Here is a 17,287-nt window from a genome sequence, read left to right on the forward strand (position 1 = left end):
GAATTGAATGTATGCCAGGCCTATCCCAGAACTTTCTTCCTGTTATCTCACTTAGACCCCCATAGTAATCCTGAGAGAAACAAGTTATTGTCCTTGTTATGCTGAGAAGAAACAGAGAGGTCTGGGTGATGGTGCACCCACATTACCATGTGTGAGGATCCAGGTTCAAGCTTCTGCAGGGGGGAAGCTTCATAAGGGGTGACAGTGCTGCAGGTGTCTTACTTTCTCCCTCTCTGTCTTCCCCTCCCCTCTCAATTTCTTTATGTTTCTATTCAAAGAAAAAAAAAAAGAGTGAAAGGCTTGCTGGAGCACTGGATTTGTCATGTAGGCACTGAACAATTGTTGTTAAAATTTCGGAAGCTCTAGCCGGGTGGGTTAGCTTCACGGGGGGTAACAGAGACGCGGAGACAAAGGCTGGGCAGGGAAGCTGTATTTCTTTATTCAGGAACAACGATTCATAAACTAAGACAAACTAATCACCAAACAGAACTCTGCTGTCTCTTTGCGGCGGCACAAGCACTCTCTCTTACTCTCGAACTCAGGAACTCCAGAACTCTGGAACTCTTCAACTCTCCAACTGTGGAACTCTCTCTTACTCTGTAACTCAGGAACTCAGGAACCCTCTCTAACTCTCCAACTCTGAAACTCTTCAACTCTGGCACTCTCGAACTCAGGAACCCTCTCTCTGGGTTCCTTGGGGCGGGGCCAAGCAGCCCGCAAAATTAACTGGACTGATCCAATTCTCTTGGCGGGAGAGGGCTAGAACAAACCAATGTAAAGCATACGACAAACAATAACGCTAGTGGCCATTTAAAAGAAGGAAAGAGGTGAGGGAGGGAGGAAGGGAGGGAAGACTCAGTTAAGTTTTGCTTTGGGCCTACTCCTGATGACCAGTGGCACCAGGAGCAGCTCCAGGACCTGGGCTCTCATTGCATATGACAGGCTCTTCAAACTGCAGATTGATGAAGGAGATGTTATTCTTGATCCCCAGGGTTCTCAGAGACTTCCTACCAACAAGTGTCTTGTCTAGCTCCCATTTCATCTGTGAGGAAACAGAAGCCCCAAGAGGAGAGATTTATTTACAGCCTCTCTATCACAATGACTACATAACCTCAGCCACTTACTTTTGGATAGGATGGAATCCTTTTATACTCACTATTTTGCCAAGTGGGTATCTCAGTATCTGATCTGGGTTGATACTCAGCTAACACTTAAGACTTTTAAAACATTAAGGAAGGGTATCATTATGAGCATAGTAAACACCCACAGACCCACCATCTAGCTTGTAAAATGAGACGTTCATTGTTGACACAGCTGAAGGCCCTTGTGTGCCTTTCCACAACTCTACTCTCCCAGAGGCAAAGTCTGAATTTTGAGTTTATTATTCTTGAGATATAATTTATCAGCATAAAATGTGATTTAAAATTTTTATTATCTTTATTTATTGGATATAGACAGTAAAAAACTGAGAGGGAAGGGGGTGATAGGGAGAGAGACAGACATCTGCAGACCTGCTTCACCACTCGTGAAGCCTCCTCCCCCCTGCAAGTGGGGACTGGGGGCTTGAACCTGGGTCCTTATGCATTGTAACATGTGCATTCAACCAGATGCACCACCACCTGACCCCTAAAATGTCATCTTTAAAGTGGGCTATTATATGATTGTGAATCGATAATCACAGCCTAATTCCAAAACATTTTAATCTCTCTAAAAAAAAATTCCAATTGGTGTATCGCACCAAAGTAAAAGACTCTGGGGTGGGGGTGGGTGGATGGGGAGAATACAGGTCCAAGAAGGAAGACAGAGGACCTAGTGGGGGTTGTATTGTTATATGGGAAACTGGGGAATGTTATGCATGTACAAACTATTGTATTTACTGTTGAATGTAAAGCATTAATTCCCCAATAAAGAAATAAAAAAAATTTTTTTAATTCCACATACATTAGCAGCCATTTCCCCATTCCTCCTTCCAGCCCCCTGGCAATCTACAAATCTAGTCTCCTTTCTCTTTATATATGAGTTCTCCTATTTTGGACATTCCATATAAATAGAATTCTATCTGTGACCTTTTGTTTCTCACTTCTTTCACCTAGCATACTATTTTCAAAGTTCATTCATGTTGTGAGAATGTATCATTGCTTCATTAACTTTTTTTGACAAACAGTATAGTATTATGTGGATACACCAACCACATTTTGTTCACCAGTCCGTCAGCTGATAGACATTTGAATGGTTCTACTTTTTGCTGAGCATGCACATGCAGGCTTTTGTGTGGGTAAGTATTTTCAGTTCTCTTAGAGGTGGACTCATGGATTACATGTTACCTCAATGTTTAACTTTTCCTTTAATTTTATCAGGGGTTAATGGTTTCCAGTCTTTAGCACATGAATGTTTTAACTTTTTGAGGAATTGCCAGACTGTTTGCCAAGTGGCTGCATTATTTACATTCCCACCAGTAGTGTTTGAAGATTCAACTTTTTACGTCCTCAATAATGCTTGCTATTTTTTGCTATTTGATTATGACCATCTCACTGTGATATTTTTTTTTTAAGACTCAGAGAGGCAGAGAGAGAGAGAGTGAAAGAAATCATAGCATCAAAATTTAATGTGGGAATTGGGCTCAAACTTGGGTCACCTGTGTGGCAAAGCAGTGCACTACCTAAGTGAGCTATTTTGCCACATGGGCAGGCTAAGGACTGATCCCAACCTGAGAAACTTTGGAGAGTGTCAAATTCAGGTAAATGGGAAGTTAGCTGCGACAAACTCATCCTGATCACCAGACCCCAAAGAGGACCAGCTTAGACTTTGGCAGAGAATTTGGGGAGCTGTGGTATTTAAATATCCTAGAACTTACCTCCCACATTAAACTCACAGGGATGTCTTTTCCAGAATGTTAACTGTCCTGTGAACTGTCACAGATTCCATCCACAGGGTGGCAGAACTGAAGCTTTCTTAACACTGTCCTATCTTGCAAAGCTACTAAGGAACATACATTTGCATTGTTCACCTCACCATGGCCTAAGTGCTTAGGTTCACTTATTTCTCTCAGCAACATTACTAGACAGCCTTTATTATTTTTTTTTTTTAAATTTTTACCAGAGCACTGATCAGCTCTGGCTTATGGTGGTGTGGGGACTTGAACCTGGGACTTTGGAGCCTCAGGCATGCAAGTCTAGTCTCTTTGTATAACCATTATGCTATCTACCCTTTGCCTTGACAGCCTCTCTTTATATATCCACTTGGAGAGAAAGAGCCCAAGGCTCAAAGAGGTTAAATAGCTTGCTCAGGATCACTTAGTGACAGAGCAGGGATTTGAAGACATAGTCCTAATAAATGCTCTATCTTGACCCTGTAGGTACAAGGCTGGGGGAAAAAACAAACAAACAAACAAAACACAACATTTCTTGCTTGTAAGGAGCAAGAAAATATTATCACTAAGCCTTTACATAGTATTTATATATGTCAGGCACTGGCTAAGCTTTTTTTTTTTTTTTTTTTTAAGATTTTATTTATTTATTAATGAGAAAGATAGGAGGAGAGAGAAAGAACCAGACATCACTCTGGCACATGTGCTGCCAGGGATTGAACTCAGGATCTCATGTTTGAGAGTCCAAAGCTTTATCACTGCGCCACCTCCCAGATCACCAGGCTAAGCTTTTTATGTACACTATTTCATTGACTTAGCACAACAACACAATGTTTAATTTAAAGTCTATTTTATAGTGGACTGGAATTCTAAGAGGGCAGGAGGTCTGATTCAAGGTTACATAATAGGCAAGGGATGAATTTGAACAGTCTGACTCAAGAGCCAGTACTCTCGCACCCTCTTTGCCATCTCTTTCCCCCAGACCTTTTATTTCTGACTTACTCCTGTCTCTATACACTGGTCCTCCCGGGAAAACTAACTCTATCTTTCTGTCTTGCAGGGCTAGTGTGGGGGTGCCTCTTCCCGAGCACTTCCCGGGCAACTCTCTGGGTTGGAGAGAACTCGACCGGAGCCAGCCTGGGCTGCTACACACTCAGCGACGTGGGACTCATGGTGGGGCAATGCAATATCTTTATTGATCAGAAAGCCACAGCTTTTAAAAGACAGACTCGGAAGTGGCAAGTCGGAAACAGAAATGGTGGAGAAAGGCAAAATGGAGCTGGAAAAGTAGGAACTTCCTTAGCAACTGTTGTGAGGGTATTAACTGGTAGGATTAGGAGGCAGGGAGGGTCTTGAGGGTAGAAAGAAGATAGATCAAAGGAATGGAATGGGTTGGGATCTTTCAGGAAAAACAATGATTATGTAGATAGGCCATAGTATCAGGAATGCAGGGTGCTTTGTGAGGCTCCTCACCATTCCCCCGACACACTCTCTCTCTCCTGTTTCCACTCACCCTTACCACAACACCTCTAACTCTCTAACTAGCCTATGTCCACCCTGTCCACCACTCTTATATTCTGGCCATAATTTGGAACATGGGACTGTCCATCCTGTTTGAATAATGACTCTAGGAGAACACTTTGTATCCTGTATTATCTTTCAGTTCTTTCATCTCACCCTGCTACCTGATGGGAGCTCTTGGAGGGCCCAGCACCCAGTCCTTTCTATCACATTTTCTATAGATACAGAAGACAGCTAGGAAGATGGTAGCACTTGAAGGAGTGGGGGCAATACTGGGCCTCTCAGGGCTGAGTGGTTCTGGATGCTAATGTGAGCAGCAGCAACTGCAGGCATTATCTGGATTCTAAGAGTACCCTGAGCCAAAGAGTCAGGGGCTGGGGCCACGGAAGACGGCAGGAGTCTGTTTCCACCACCCCCTCTATTCTTGCTGTTTGGCCTAGAAACAGGAAAGTTTCTTTCTGGCTTACTATTTGCTCTGGGATGGTTTCACATGGGCACAACTTGTCTGCCACTGGGGCAGTGGGAGGGGGGTGCTCTGGGAATCTATCTAGGACTAAAGGCAATGAACCCACATACTGAGGATGGGTCATTCCGTGGCGCAGAGTAGGGACTTGCCTTTTCAAGCATCTAGTTGGAAACATGTAGCAACAACCATTTAGGAAATGGGAGAAGTATATACATGATTCATAATTTAAAATTATAAATGAGCTTATAGTCTTCATTCCAGCATATTAACCACCTTTACCAGCTTCTTGCTACTTTGCAATGGTGGACTTGCATAGGTGGGCACAGAAGCACATGACTCCTCTCTTTATTTTTACATGGGTGAGAGTATATCTCATACAGTCTTCTCATTATTCTGTTTTTATTATTGGATAGAGACAGAGATAAACTGAGAAGGAAAGGGGAGATAAAGAGGGAGAGAGACAGAAAGACACCTACAGCACTGCATCAGGTGAAGACCAAGGCCTTGAACTTGATTCTTGTACACTGTAATGTGTGCCTACCTGGCACCCTCATTATTTTAAATTAATGATGTATCTTGGAAATTATAATATTAATTGTCTCTACTATGTGCCAGGCAACTGACAAAGCCCTTTGGCTGCTTTTTTAAAAGCATAGTTTAGTTTAGTTTAATGAGAGACATTAGAGCACTGCTCAGCTCTGGCTTATGATGATGGTAGGGTGGGGGTTTCAAACCTGGACTTTAAAGTTTTAAGGATAAAAATCTTTTGCATAACCATTATACCAACTCCCTTCCCCACTTTGGCTATTTTGAGCATATATAATGATCAGTACAAAGCTGTGAGATAAGTTTTTTTTTAATGAATTTCCAGGTTTAAGGAGTAAATTAATTTCCAAAATTTCATGGTTGGTGATGGTCAGAGCCAGGATTCAATTCCAGGCAGTCTGATGTTAGATAAGGAATTATTTATCAAAATTAAATACTGTCTCTCAGGATTGAGGCATATCATTATATAGCTTGCTTCCACTCTTCCTAAGAGTAATGAGTGGTGGTAGCACATCTGGTTGAGCACACAGGTAACCATGCACAAGGACCTGGGTTCAAGTCCCCAGTCCCCACCTGCAAGGGGGAAGCTTCACAAATGGTGAGGCAGTTCTGTAATTTTAAATTTTATTTATTTATTTATTTATTTATTTGCTAGAGACAGAGAGAAACTGAGAAGAGAGGGGGAGATAGAGGGAAAGAGATAGATACCTGCAAGCCCGCTTCACCACTTGTAAAGCTTTCCCCCTGTTAATGGGGACCAGGGGCTTGAACCTGGGTCCTTGCACACTATAGTGTGTGTGCTTAGCTAGGTGCATCACCACCTGGCCCCAAATGAGGCAGTTCTGTATGTGTCTTTCTGTCTGTATGACTCTTTACCTCTCGCTTCCCTCTTAATTTCTCACTGTCCTATCAAATAAAAGAAAGGAAAGAAGTTGGAAAAAAATTGACTAAGACCCAGTATGGGACTGGGTATAATAGTATAATGGTTATGCAAAAAGACTTTCATGCCTATGACACCTAAGGTCCCAGGTTCAATCCGTCATCAACCAGAGCTGAGCAGTGTTCTGGTCTAATAAATAAATAAATAAACACTTGTCGTAGCCAAGCTTAGCTAGGATGCAGCAGAGAGGTCTTAGCTCTCATGGAATGGACATCCTAGTGCCTGAGGACATCTCCCAGCCAAGGCAGGAGAAGGGAAAGACACATCCCACACATGTGCCCTTGTCCACACTCCCTATTCGGATCTACTGGTCCCTGACTCACACAGCTTCTTAGTTGAACTTGACACACACACACACACACACACACACACACACACACACACACACACACACACACACCTACCTTTTAAAAGCAAAACTATTTTCAAAAGATTGAGTTTTTTTTGTTGTTGGAGTGATGGGGAATTCAGGTATTTCCTATTTGATATTCTCTCTCTTTCTCTCTACCAAAGCATTGCTCATCTTCGGTGTATGATGCCAGGGGTTGAAGCTAGATCTCTAGTGCCTTAGGCCTGAAAGTCTGTTGTTATCGCTGGTACTCTCTCCCCTGCCCTTGCTAATCTCTTGTTTAATTAGTATAGATTCTGGAATTGACCAGCTTTATACATAGATACATTTTGAAAGACCTCGTGATTTCAAAGGGTATAAAATCTTAGTTTTAACCTATACTCAAGTGTTTGTTATGGCGGATGTGTCTATTTTCCTAGTCAAGTTTTTTTACTTATTTGTAAAGAAACTTGGTATTTTCTTTGGAAAATGTTGAAGAAGTATAGTTGTTGCTAGGTTTTACTGAAGTTTTTATGTAGTATACTAAAATAAACACAGTAACTAAGAGCACAGCTATTATTAGAACTTATGCCTTTTTTTTTTTTTTTTTTAATAACCCAGAGCTATAGGTGGGAACATGGAGGTTCAGACAGAGGTAGACACAAGCAAACACCATGTGGCCCTCATGATCCTCATCCTCTGCCCCGCTGGGATTCATTTTAGTAGGATTGGTGGGGGGTATCTCTATAATCCAGGGCCCAACTATTGTTTGAAGTTGGGTACAATTGAAGGGCAGGGAAGCTATAGATAGATCCACAGCTGCTGTCACCTGTCCCAGCCTGGGCACTGAGCCTAAGCATTGTCTTCATAGTGTACTCTTCCAGTGAGGACCCAATGGAGATCAGAAGTTAGCCCAGCTGAGCTCAGCTCCAAAGAAGACTAAGTCAGAGGCCAAGACAGAGAGATACAGTGTCTCAGCCGGTAGAAAAAAATAAGGCCACAAAGACAGAGGACCTAGTGGGGGTTGTATTGTTATATGGGAAACTGGGGAATGTTATGCATGTACAAACTATTGTATTTACTGTCGAATGTAAAACATTAATTCCCCAATAAAGAAATTTAAAAAATATTAAGGCCACAAAGAAAGAGAGAGAGCCCTGAGACTCCCGCAAAAGCCACAAACATTGACACTAGTTGAGGGTAGGGAAGAGACAAAGTTATTAAGACAGTGAGGGCCTAAGACAAAGGTTAAACTCAAGGATGGAGCAGAGCAGACCCTAGCCAGAGCCTGTGCTTGTACCTATACCAACGCTACAGTCTTTCTTTCCATCCCTCTATCTCCAGGAGGACCATACACAAACAATTTCTCTGTGCCAGTCACATCCCAGCTTCTTCTGAGGCAGTCTGGAGTGCTCTTGAGTCCCTTGGGATTTTATTAAAGGAGAGGTTATGCTTAGGATCTAGTTAGAGATATAATTCATTATGTGTCATCTTATACAAGGGCCTGCCTCTCACTCTGTGCCTCAGTTTCCTTGACAATTCATTATGGAACCTGGTTTGCTTGATCCACTAAAAGGAGCCTTTTATCCTCTGATGCCTATCAAGACATTTCTTTATGTGGCTAACTTCCCTCTCTCCCTCTTACTGCCTCAGAGGCCACAGTACCCTCCTTTGTTTGCCCTTTGTGAGGATGGGGGACAGCTGGTCCTCCATCCCTCTCCCATCCCCCCAGTAACCTTTCAGTCATAAATCCATGCTGAGGCGTCTCTCCTCCGGATAAACAGTCCTAATGCCTTTTGGATGCCCTCATCCTATTTTCTGCTGAAGGCATCAGAGCTGGGGCCCACTCAAACCCTCTGCAGCTGCCCAGGGCCCCAGGAGGGGGGTGAGCCTTGGACAAGCAGGGGCCCAACCACCCCCAGGGTGCCAGGGTGGAGAGCCCCTCTCTGGGCCTCACCACCTCACACAACCACCCTTTATGGCAGCCTCCTCCTAAGTGAGTCTTCCTGCCACCAGTCTCGCCCCTTCAGTCCATCCTCCTCCACACAGCTGCCACAGGGATCTTGTGAACACATAAATCTGACCACATTGTCAGATGCCTTAGCTCAGAGCTCTTTGATGCAAAAAATAAATAAAAATAAAAATGCCTTTGATGGCTCCCCAACTCCTGCAGGATAAAACACCTAATCCTAATCTGGTGTTTGAAGCCCTTGAAGCCCAGTCCCAACTATTCATCCAGTCTTAACCTCTCTCTTGATGCTTCCTGTGACCCAACCTCAGACTGTGTGGCTGCTTCTGCCTTGGAGTTCACCTTCATGCTCTTTGTCCCTTCTCCTCCACCTTCAGTGCCTTCCCCTGCTTGGTCCCTCCTTTCTCATCTGTATGACCATCAATTCCTCTCTGTGTCATCTCTCTGCACCAACCTGGGTGATCAGAGTTAGACTTCAAATCATTTACTGTCTTGCCTAATACCTGTTGCTCTTTTTAAAATTTATTTTCAAAGACAACAAATAACCACATCCAAAAATGGGGGAAGGACATGGACAGAATATTCACCACAGAAGAGATCCAAAAGGCCGAGAAACATGAAAAAAATGCTCCAAGTCTCTGATTGTCAGAGAAATGCAAATAAAGACAACAATGAGATACCACTTCATTCCTGTGAGAATGTCATACATCAGAAAAAGTAACAGCAGCAAATGCTGGAGTGTTGTGGGGTCAAAGGAACCCTCCTGCACTGCTGATGGGATTATAAATTGGTCCAACCTCTGTGGAGAACAGTCTGGAGAACTCTCAGAAGGCTAGAAATGGACCTACCCTCTGATCCTGCAATTCCTCTCCTGGGGATATATTCTAAGGAACCCAACAGATCCATCCAAAAAGATCTGTGTACACATATATTCTTGTTAGCACAATTTATTTTCTTTTATTTTATTTCTTTTTTAATTATTTTATTTATTCCCTTTTGTTTCCCTTGTTGTTTTAGCACAATTTGTTATAGCCAAGCCTGGAAGCAACCCGCTGTCCAACAATAGATGAGTAGCTGAGCAAGTTATGGTATATATACACAATGGAATACTACTCAGCTATGAAAAATGGTGACTTCACCGTTTTCAGCCGATCTTGGATGGACCTTGAAAAAGTCATGTTAAGTGAAATAAGTCAGAAACAGAAGGATGAATATGGGATGATCTCACTCTCAGGCAGAAGTTGAAAAACAAGATCAGAAAAGAGAACACAAGTAGAACCTGAACTGGAATTGGCGTATAGCACCAAAGTGAAAGACTCTGGGGTGGGTGGGTGGTGGGGAGAATACAGATCCAAGAAGGATGATAGAGGACCTAGTGGGGGTTGTATTGTTATATGGAAAACTGGGAAATGTTATGCATGTACAAACTATTGTATTTACTGTTGAATGTAAAATATTAATTCCCCAATAAAAAATTAAAAAATATATTTTCAATTACTTTATTGGGGGGGAATAATGATATACAAGACAGATGTTGTTCTATGAGTACAGTTTCTTATATTCCCATGTTCATACCACGCCCACTACCGCTGCTGTTGTCTTCCGCCATTGTGTGTTGGGTCCCCAGTGCCCCGTCTGACCTCCCTGCTCTCCTTTAGAGTCCTTGACTCTGATGCAGCAGACCACAGGCAGTTCAAGTTTCACCCTGTATTTTCTATTTCTTTCATTGTGTCTTAAATTCCACCTATCAATGAGATTGTTCAGTATTCATCTTTTTCCTTCTGGCCTATCTCACTTCACATACTTCCTTCAAGTTCCATCCAAGATATAGCAAAAGAGAAGATTTCATCATTTCTTACAGCTGTGTAATATATATATATATATATATATATCACAACTTCCTTAACCACCCACCTATCATTGGGTATTTGGGTTGTTTACAAATTTGGACTATTATGGACAGTACTGCTATGAATGTAGGTATGTGCTTCCTGTTGCTCTTCTATAAAATGTTCAATGATCTAGCCCCCACCTACCTGTTTAGGTTTACCATATACTAAACTCACCCCATGTTCCCCCCCTCAGATGCCCTAACATGCAGTCATGTCTCATACACACCGACTATGTTCTACTTTGTGTCTTCTGGATTTACTGTCCTTTCTGTTTGAGTTACTCTTCCCATGGTTCTTTTTGCCTCCAGGGTTATTGCCGGGGCTCAGTGCCTGCACCATGAATCCACTGCTCCTGGAGGCCATCCTTTCCCCCATTTGTTGCCCCTGTTGTTGTAGCCCTGCTGTGGCCATTATTATTGTTGATGTCCTTCGTTGTTGGACAGGACAGAAAGAAATGGAGAGAGGAGGGGAAGACAGAGAGGGGGAGAGATAGACACCTGCAGACCTGCTTCACCGCCTGTGAAGCCACTCCCCTGAAGGTGGGGAGCTGGGGGCTCGAACCGGGATCCCTATGCTGGTCCCTGCACTTCGTGCCACATGCGCTTAACCCGTTGCTCTACTGCCTGACCCCCTCTTTTTTTTTTAAGGTATTTTCTTTCTTTATTTCTTTCTTTATTTATTTAGATGCAGAGAGAGAAAAACACAGTGAGAAACACCAGAGCACTGCTCAGCTGTAGCTTATGGTGGTGCGGGGGACTGAACCTGGGACTTAACTTGGGACTTCGGAGCCTCAGACATGAGAGTTTCTTTGAATAACCATTATGCTATCTACTCCAGCCCCTTCCAGTGGTTCTTAAGTTTGGCTAGCTCTTTTTTTATCTTTCAGATCTGTTTTAAATGTCACCTCCTATAAAGGGGCCCTTCATGAAGAAGCTGAATGGGGTTTCCCCTAGCACCACCTATAGCACTGCTCTGTTTAGTTCCTTCACAGCATGAACCACAATCTTTTTTTTTTTTTTTTTTCCGGCCACCATGTTATCACTAGGGCTCTGTGCTGGTGCTATTAAACTACTGCTGGTGGCCATTCCCCCCGCCCACAGCTTCACCCCGCTTTTTTTTCATTTCTCTATTTTTTTAATGGAATAAGACAGAGGGAAATTGAGGGGGGAGATAGAGAGGGAGAGAGACAGAGAAACACCTACAGACAGACTTCACTGCTTGTGAACCGTCCCCCCGCAGGTGGATAGTAGTGGCTTGAACTGGAGTCCTGGCACGTAGTAATTTTAGCACTTAATCAAGTTCACCACCCACTGCACTACCACCCAACTTCCATAAATACAATTTTTTAAAAAACGGAGTTGGGGGTGTCGGACGGTAGCGCAGCAGGTTAAGCACAAGTGGCACAAAGCACTAGGACCCGCAAGAACCGGAATAAGGATCCCGGTTTGAGCCCCCAGCTCTCCACTTGCAGGGGGGGGTCCCCTCACAAGCAGTGGAGCAAGTCTGCAGGTGTTTATCTTTCTCTCCTCCTCTCTGTCTCCCCTCTTGTCTTGATTTCTCTCTGTCCTATCCAACAACATCAATGGCAACAATAACAACAAGTGCAACAAAATGGAAAAAAAATAGGCTCGGGGCAGTGAATTCATAGTGCAGATACTGAGCCTCAGCAATAACCCTGGAGACAAAATAAAAATAAAAACAAAATAAAATAAAATATTTTAAAAAAGGAGTTGGGCAGGCAGCTTTTCAGGGTTTTTAAAATATATATATATTTGGGCAGAGGGTAGATAGCATAATGGTTCAAAGTGACTCTCATGCTTGAGGCTCCAAAGCCCCAGGTTCAATCCCCTGCACCACCATAAGCCAGAGCTGAACAGTGCTCTGGTAAAACAAACAAACAAACAAACAAACAAAAACAACCAATAAATATATATATTTGGGCAGGGTAGATAGCATAATGGTTATGCAAATAGACTCATGCGTAAGGCTCCAAAGTCCCAGGTTCTATCCCCTGCCCCCCACCATAAGCCAGAGCTAAGCAGTGCTCTGGTTAAAAAAAAAAAAAAAAAAAAAAGACTTGTGAGAATTATAATGTTTGTGGTCCGGGAGGTGGCGCAGTGGGTAAAAGCATTGGACTCTCAATCATGAAGTCCTGAGTTCAATCCCCGGCAGAACATGTACCAGAGTGACGTCTGGCTCTTTCTTTCTCTCCTCCTATCTTTCTCATTAATAAATAAATAAAATCTTAATATATATATATATGTATATATATATATATGTCCATTTTTGAAGAAAGATTCATCCATTTATTTATATTTATTTATTTATAAATAAATAAATTTTTGTTGCCCTTGTTTTATTGTTATAGTTATTATTGATGTTGTTGTTGGATTTGACAGGGAGAAATGGAGAGAGGAGGGGAAGGCAGGGAGAGAGAAAGACACTTGCAGACCTGCTTCACTGCTTGTGAAGTGACTCCCCTACAGGTGGGGAGCTGGGGCCTTGAACCAGGATCCTTACCCTGGTCCTTGTACTTTGCGCCACCTGTGCTTAACCGCTGCACTACGGCCCCACTCCCTCATCCATTTATTTTTTATGGGGAGGTGGACTAGAGAGAGAAAGCCAGAGCATTACTCTGGCATATATGGGAACTGAACTCAGTACCTTATGCCTACAAGTGAAGTACTCTACCTGCCACACCATTGCCTGGGCTGTAAATATTTAGTATTTGATGGTACTGCCTATGGCCCCCTGGGCCTGCAAGCCTGGAATATTGAGATCTTGAAAGATCTGTAAGTCCAGGTCTGTGTAAATTTGCTTTCTCCTTTCTTGGTTTTCATGTTGGGGTTGGGATGGAGTGATAGAAAAAAAAAAAAAAACCTGGTGGGGGACAAGGGTGGGAGTGGCATAAGTTAGCATATGTGTTTGCCATGCACACAAGGGGCCAGCCGGTGGCTCACCTGGTTAAGCGCACACATTACAGTGCACAAGATTGCAGGTTCAAGCCCCCGGTCCCCGCCTGCAGGGGGAAAGCTTCACAGGTGGTAAAGCAGGGCTGCAGGTGTCTCTCTGTCTCTCTCCCTCACTATCTCTCCCTCCTCTCTCAGTTTCTCTCTGTCCCTACCCAATAAATAAATACAAATTTAAAAGTTAAAAAAAAGATTAAAAAATAAAAATTAAAAGAAGCTAGGGTGTGCTCGCTTCGGCAGCACATATACTAAAATTGGAACGATACAGAGAAGATTAGCATGGCCCCTGCGCAAGGATGATACGCAAATTCGTGAAGCGTTCCATAAACAAAAAAAAAAAAAAAAAAAAGAAGCTAGGGTTTGGGGATTTTTAGAACCTCTGGAGGTTTTGTTTCTTGATAACCATCCTTTCATCCCAGGTAACCTACCCACTAAGTAGCCAGTATAGACAGTTCAAAGTCTTACTTCTTGCCTTCCATTTCCACTGTTGTGAGTACAGAGTTATATGTGTGCCTTAGATCATGTTAGAGTGTTAGAATTCTGGGGCATCAGCCAAGGACATGGACCTTCTGGTGGGAGCAGAAGAAGGCCCAGAGCAGACTACAGGAGCCTGTTTCCAAGATGTGTTACATTGTTTGGAAGCACCAGGGCCTCATGCACGTGTGATTTGCCTGCTCCTGGGTTGATTTATTTTTTAAAACTATATTTATTTATTTATTATTGGATAGAGACAGAGGGAAATTGAGGGGAAGAGAGAGAAAGAGACAAAGAGACACCTGCAACCCTGCTTCACCACTCATGAAGCTTTCTCCCTGCAGTTGGGGACCAGGGGGTTGAATCTGGGGCCTTGCACACTGTGATGTAAGTGTTTAACCCGGTGCACCACCACCTTGTTGCCAATTAATTTGTTCTTTATTCTTTTATTTCAAATAGATAAGTATATAGAAAGAGACAGAGATAAAGAGACAGAGAGACCACAGTGCTGAAGGCCTTTTTCAAAGAATTTATTTACTCATGAGAAAGTTAAGAGAGAGAGAAAGAACTAGACATCACTCTGGTACATGTGCTATGCTGCTGGGAATTGAACTCAGGACCTCATGATTGATTTTTTTTTCTTTTCTTTATTTCTTTTTTTCTTTTACCAGAGCACTGCTCAGCTCTGGCTTATGGTTGTGTGAGGGATTGAACCTGGGACTTTGGAGCCTTAGTCATGAGAATCTGTTTGCAAAACCATTATGCTGTCTACCCCCACCACACACACAATCACACAGGACCTCATGATTGAGAGTTCAATGGCTTATCCACTATGCCACCTCCCAGACCACTTTTTTTTTTTTTTTTAACCAGAGCACTGCTCAGCTCTGGTTTATGGTGGTGTGGGGGGTTGAACCTGGGGCTTTGGAGCCTCAGGTATGAGAGTCTTTTTGCATAATCATTATGCTATCTACCCCACCCCAATTTATCAAACTTAATAAGAAAAATTACTGCAGCTGTAATTGTAATGGGAAAAAACAAAACAATACCTGGAAATGATCTAAATGTTCACCATAAGGAGACCTGTATTCTTTCTTTCTTTCTTTTTTTTTATTTTTATTTTTATTTTTTACCTGTATTCTTTCATAACATGGGGCAACTATCCTAAAAGGATCTTGGATTTTGACATTTTGATAGACATTGCCAAACTTGACAGTACTTTTAGTAAGGTTTTCATGTAAAATAACTAAAGCATAGACATCTTAAATGTATACCTCTATTAGTTTTATAGTGTAGTGACTACCCAGCTCATGATAGAGTATTTTCTAATTCCAGAGGTTTCTGTTATGCTCTTTCCATTCACTATTCTCCCTTAGAATAATGATCTTCCATTTCTATCATAAATTACTTTTGCCTATTTTAGCTATAACTTTTTTAAAAAAATGTATTTATTCGATAGAGACGACCAGAAATCGAGAGGGGAGAGGGTGATAGAAAGGGAAAGAGACAGAGACACATCTGCAGTTCTGCTTCACCATCTGCAAAGCTTTCACCTTGCAGGTGGGGACAGGGGCTTGAATCTGGGTCCTTGTGTACTGTAACATGTGTGCTCAACCAGCTGCACGGTGCCACCACCCAGCCCCTTTTTAACTATAATGGTTAAAAGATATATCTCTGAAATTATTTCTGGGGCTAAAGAGATAGCATAGCAGTTATGCAAATAATGTCTGAGACACCCCCCCCCCCTCCAACACACACCCAGAGCCTAGGTTCAGTCTCAGAAGCTACAGCAGAGCAGTACTCTGGGGGGAGGGGGACCTCTGTTTATTTTATTTTATTATTTATTTATTATAGGATAGAGTCAGAGAGAAATTTAGATGGGAGGAGGAGGTAGAGAGGGAGAGAGAGAGACACCTGAAGCCCTGCAGGTGGGGACCAGAGATTTGGACCTGGGTCTTTGCACCCTGTAATGTGTGCACTTAACCATGTGTGCCACAGCCTGACTTCCCTTCTGTTTATTTTATAGGATATAGCTGCATCTACTTATTTGGAGTTGGCCTCCTATTGGTACAGAGAATTTCCCTGTGTGAGATTGGCTTGATGTCTGGCTAGAATCCTGGCTTTAAGCATCTGTAGTCTGTGTGCAACGTCTAAGATTCCAGGATCCTTTGATTCTTGGATTCTAAAATTCTATGGTATCATCGGGACCCTAATGGGGTGATGGACAGGAGAGTCTGGAAGTGCCCTGACACATTCCAAAGCCTTATCTAGCAGACCAAGTGTCAGTACCCCCAGTCCCTCTTTGAGAGTGGGGTGCAGGAGGGGGCTAAGAGTAGGAAACTGACTTCCTGTGACTCTTGAATGTCAGAGTATGCAGCCTCCCAAATGTTTCAAATTTCCTCATTTTACATCCTGTTCAGCCAAATCATGCCCTGACATCTGTGGTGACAAATCTGTGTAATTTCCCCAGGTAGTCAGTCCCCAGAGAGATTAGGGTAGAGTTAAAGGAAGAAGAATAACACAAAAGTGCTGGAGAAGGATGTTCACTCTCACTTATCTTTTGGATCTGGTCTCTGCCACTGCTTATCTATGAAACTTGGCAAGTGTTTTCCTTTCTCTGGGCCTCAGTTTCCCTGGATGTATAAAGAGGGTTGCACCAAAAAAACCCAGAGGGCATTCTGTGGTTTCCCCTCTCTGGGTCACTTGGCTTTCTGATTCTGGGAGTGTGGGCCTTTTTCAGGCTGTGTCAGTTGCCCTGTGAATCAGTTTCTCTCTTCCAGCTCCTTGGTCTTCCTAGATTTCTTGCTGCCTTGCCCCTGCTCCTGTCAGTCTGAGAATCCCAGCTTCCCTGTCTTAGCAGGAGTCTCTCTCTCTCCGCCTTTATGATCCCCTGACAATGGGAGGTAAAAATAGCCCAGGGGCTGTGCTGGTGGAGATAAAAGGGAATTTGCCTTTTGTGTCCTGTGGCCAGGCTGGGGGGGCTGTGACATGTGGAGATTGCTGTCATAGCTCTCCTCCACTGACCTTGACAGCAGCAATAAAAGGGGTAACTCAGCTCCCAGCCCTCACGGTGGTGCTGAGGTGGGTGATCAGGACTGGGGTTGGAGCTGGAGAGTGGGTAGATGGGCAGGTGGGTGAGGGGTGCCTGGGGATGAGTCTCTATCTCTGGGAGCAGATGCTGTGGTGGTTGAAAGTATGCATATGCTGGGGTTCACCAGGGAGGCTGAGGTGGGGAGTCCCAGGGAATCACTTAGTATTAGGTCTTATGGGCTGTTGTATCAGTTTGGGGGCCCCTTCTTTGCTATCTTCCAGTGCC

The 17,287-nt window shown here is 43.2% G+C and overlaps 1 non-coding gene across 1 annotated transcript; it reads left to right on the top strand.

The window, feature by feature from the left end:
* Positions 1 to 13,721: 13,721 nt before the first annotated feature.
* On the top strand, positions 13,722 to 13,828 carry LOC132542703 (U6 spliceosomal RNA). Its single transcript, XR_009553673.1, has one exon. It is a non-coding gene; the product is annotated as a U6 spliceosomal RNA (small nuclear RNA).
* Positions 13,829 to 17,287: the final 3,459 nt, after the last annotated feature.

The sequence above is a fragment of the Erinaceus europaeus genome, chromosome 1 (assembly GCF_950295315.1).
Source record: "Erinaceus europaeus chromosome 1, mEriEur2.1, whole genome shotgun sequence".
In the NCBI taxonomy this organism is placed as follows: Eukaryota; Metazoa; Chordata; class Mammalia; order Eulipotyphla; family Erinaceidae; genus Erinaceus; species Erinaceus europaeus.